We start from the raw sequence: 5131 nt of genomic DNA, 5'->3' as shown, positions 1-5131 counted from the left end.
GAAAAAACGCCTTCAACATCACCCTGAGCCCCTCACACTCACTCCATCACGTTCTCCCTGACCCCCTCACACTAGCTCCATCACTGTCACGCTGACCCCCTCACACTCACTCCGTCACCGTCACACTGACCCCCTCACACTCATGCCATCATCCTCACCCTGACCCCCTCACACTCACTCCATCATCCTCATCCTTTTCCCCTCAAACTCGCTCCATCACCGTCACACTGACCTCCTCACACTCACTCCATCACCGTCATCCTGACCCTCTAGCACTCACTCCATCATCATCACCCTGACAACCTCACACTCACGCCATCTCCGTCACACTGACCCACTCATCCTCACTCCATCACCGTCACCCTGATCCCTCACACTCACAGATTCCCAGTCACACTGAACCCTCACACTCACTCGGTAAACGTCACCCTGAACCCCTCACACTCACTCCATCAATGTCTCCCTGCCACCCTCACACTCACACCATCTCCGTCACACTGACCCCCTCAGACTTACTCCATCGCCTTCACCCAGAGTCATTGCATTACCGTCACACTTATCCCCTCGCAGTCACATCATTACAGTCACCCTGACCCTCTCACACTCACTCTATCTCAATCTCACTGAACCCCTCACACTTCGGCCATTACCCTCACCCTGACCCCCTCACACTCACTCCATCACCCTCACCCTGACCCACTCACACTCACACCATCACCGTCACCGGGACCTTCTCGCACTCACTCCAGCTCCATCACACTGATCCCCTCACACTCACTCGATCACAGTCACACTGACTCCCCCACAGTCACTCCATCACCGTCACACAGACCCCCTCACACTCACTCCATCACAGTCGCCATGACACCCTCACACTCACTCCATCACCATCACCCTGACTCCCTCACATTCACTCCTTCAGTGTCACCCTGACCTTCTCAAAATCACTCCATCAGTGTCACCCTGACTTCATCACACAAACTCCATCACCATCACCCTGAACCCCTCACACTCACTCCATCCCCGTCAAACGGACCCCCTCACACTCACTTCATCACCGTCATTCTGACCCTCTCTCACTCACTCCATCTCCGTCTCATTTACCCAATTAATCTCGCTCCTTGAACGTTATTCTGACCCCCTCACTCTCACTCCATCACCCTTACCCTATACCCCTCACACTCACTACATCCCCGTCAAACTGACCCCCTCATACTCCCTTCATCACCATCATTCTGACCCTCTCACACTCACCCCCTCACACTCGTTCCTTCATCCTCACCCTGACCCCCTCACACTCGCTCCATCATCCTCACCCTGACCCCCTCACACTCGCTCCATCATCCTCACCCTGACCCCTCACGCTCACTCCATCATACTCACTCTGATCCCATCACTGTCACTCTATCATTCTCAACCTGACCCCCTTACACTCACTCCATCATCATCACCCTGACCCCTTCACACTCACTCCAACACTGTCACCTTGACCCCCTCCCACTCACTCCTTCACCGTCACCATGACCCTCTCACACTCACTCCATCACCATCACCTGACTCCCTCACATTCACTCCATCAGTGTCACCCTGACCCCCTCATAAACATTCCTTCACCATCACCCTGACCCCCTCATACTCACTCCTTCACCGTCACCCCGACCCCCTCACACCCATTCGGTCACCGTCACCCTGACCCCCCCCACACTCACTCAAGCACCGTCTCCAAACCCTCACACATTGACTACATCACCATCACCCTGACCCCCCACACTCAATCCACCACAGTCACTCTGATCCCCTCACACTCACTCCATCACCGTCTCCCTGACCCCCTCACTCTCACGCAATTACAGTTACACCGAACCCCTCACACTACTCGGTCACCGTCCCCCTGATTCCCTCACACTCACTCCATCACCGTCTCCCTGACCCCCTCACACTCACTCCATCACTGTCACCATGACCACCTCACACTCACTCCATCACCGTCACCCTGACCCCCTCACTCACACTCCATCACCTTCACACTGATCCCCAATCACACTCTCTCCATCTCCGTCATCCTGACCCCCTCACACTCACTCCATCACTCTCACTCTGGCCCACTCACACTCACTCCATCCCTCTCACCCTGACCCCCTCACAGTCACTCCATCACCATCAAACTGACCCCCTCGCACTCTCTCCATCACTGTCTCCTTAACCCAATCACACTCACTCCATCACCGTCACCCTGACTCCCTCACACTTTCTCCATCACCGTCACCCTGATCGCCACACACTCACTCCATCACGGTAACCTGGACCCCTCACACTCACTCACTCACCGTCACCCTGGCCCTCTCACACTCACTCTATCACCGTCACCCTGACCCCCCTCACCGTCATTCCGTCACCAAACTCTGACCCTCCTCACACCCACTATGTTACAAAATGCCCCTCACACCTTCCACCGTCACTCTCATTCGGGCACATACGCACTGCCCCACATGACCCCCACCATCGCGCTCACACCCACACTCCACCACCATCACACACACTGCCCCACACCACCCTCACCATTACGCTCATCCCCACATACTCAACCACCATCACACATACTGCCCCACACCACTCTCACCGTCACACTCACCCCCACATACTTCACCACCATCACACATGCAGCCCCACACCTCTCCCACCGTCACGCTCACCCCCACTCATTCCACCACACTCGCACACACTGCCCCACACCACCCTCACCATTACGCTCATCCCCACATACTCAACCACCATCACACATACTGCCCCACACCACTCTCACCGTCACACTCACCCCCACATACTTCACCACCATCACACATACTGCCCGACACCACTCTCACCGTCACGCTCACCCCCACACACTCCCCCCACCATCACACACACGGCCCCACACCACACCCACCGTCACGCTCACCCCCACACACTTCACCACCACCACACATACAGCCCCACACCTCTCCCACCGTCACGCTCACCCCCACTCACTCCACCACACTCGCACACACTGCCCCACACCACCGCCACCGTCGCGCTCACCAGCACACTCTCCACCACCGTCAGACACACTGCCCCACTCCAAACCCACCGTCACTCTCACCTCCACACACTCCACCACCCTCACACACACTGCCCCACACCACTCCTCACCATCACGCTCACCCCCACACACTCCACCACCATCACATACACTGCCACACACCACCTTCATCGTCATACTCACCCCCACATAATCCACAACCATCACACATGCTACCCCACATCACCCCCACTATCACACGTCACCCCACACACTCCACAACCATCAAACATACTGCCCCACACCATCCCCACCGTCACGCTCACAACCACGAACACCACCACCCTCACACATTCTGCCCCACACGACTACCACCATTACCCTCACACCCATACATTCCATCACCATTTCACACACTGCCCCACACCACCCCCACCATCACGCTCACACCCACACAATCCACCATCATCACACACACTGCCCCATACCATCCCACCGTAACGCTCACTCCCACACACTCCATCACCCTCACACATTCTGCCCACACGACGACCATCATCACCCTCACACCCACACACTCCACCACCCTCACACACAATGCCCCACACCACCCTCACCATCACGCGCACCCCCACACACTGTCCCACACTTACACACATTGCCGCACACCACCCCCACCGTCACGCTCACCCCCACACACTCCACCACCCTCACACACAATGCCCCACACCACCCTCACCATCACGCTCACCTCCACACACTGCCCCACACTTACACACATTGCCCCACACCACCCCCACCGTTATGCTCACCCCCGCACACTCCGCCACCCTCACATGCTGCCCCACACCACTCTCACCATCGTACTCACCCACACACAATCCACAACCATCACACATGCTGCCACACACCACCTTCACCGTCACGTTCACCACCACACACTCCACCAACCTCACACATACTGCCCCACACAACCCCCACTGTCACGCTCACCCACACAAACTCCCCTAACGTCATGTTCACTCCCCTGCATAGTCGCACACCTTCACACACTCTCCACCACATGTAACCCCACTGTCATGCACTCATCCTGTACAAAGCCTCACCATGAGACTCAGTCAAGCACACTGTCCCATACTGTATCGCTCACTCTCCCACACACAGCCCCACCCTGACTCGCAGACCCTGTGCGCTGCCCCACCATCACACTCACTCTCCCGCACACTCCCATTGTCCTGTTCACTCCCTTGCACACGCCCCCATCGTCACTCTCACTTCCCCACACTCTCTCCCACCATCACGCTCTCTCCTCCACACATTCCCCCGCCATCAGGCTCACTCCCTCGCCGCAAACTCCCCCAGCATCACGTTCACACGCCCACGCAGTCTCCCACCATCACACTCCTCACACACCTTAAACAGAGCTCCTGCCTGTGAACACCGACCCAGATGATCCCCTCTAAATGGCCTTTAATTCCATTTCCATTCTATTCCCTGAGTAACAGACAGTATGTCCCACACAATGTGTTCTGTTTGTGATATCCTGTTGTACCAGTCTCAGCCACAGCCTACGGTGCCACTCCACCTGTTACCCCCTAGTAACGGCTCATATTCTCACACTCACTATGTCCCCAAGTAATGGCATCTGGCCCAAGCTCCATACTGTTGCCCTGGCAATGACCTAATATGCCGTCCGAATCTCTGTTCCTTAACACCGGTCTGAAGATCGACAACCCTCTTCTGTTCCCCCAGCACCGAAGGAATCGAGGAAGACAGTAACATTGGGAGGTTATGATCGCAAGATGGAGAGAGAGTGAATGAGATTGGGGAAGGCAAGGACAGTGGAATTGAGTGTGTAAATGGGAAAATGAGAGAGAAATAGCAGTGCAGTGTGAGAGTGGGAGGGATATATGGAGGTAGAGGGACAAAGGGAGCAAGGTGAATTCTGCTGAGAGCCAAGTTGGAGTGGGAGACCCAGAAGGGAATGTAAGGACAGAGGGAGTTAAACCCAGCTCCTGAGCTCCTGGCGCAGTGCCCTCCCCTTCCCTGAGGACCAGGACTTGGGGCTGAGTCTGTCTCTCTCCAGCTCAG

The sequence above is a fragment of the Chiloscyllium plagiosum genome, unplaced genomic scaffold (genome assembly GCF_037043375.1).
Source record: "Chiloscyllium plagiosum isolate Xiang-an unplaced genomic scaffold, Cpla_swu_hap1 HiC_scaffold_44, whole genome shotgun sequence".
Taxonomy (NCBI): Eukaryota; Metazoa; Chordata; class Chondrichthyes; order Orectolobiformes; family Hemiscylliidae; genus Chiloscyllium; species Chiloscyllium plagiosum.
Note: the sequence above shows the minus strand (reverse complement) of the source record.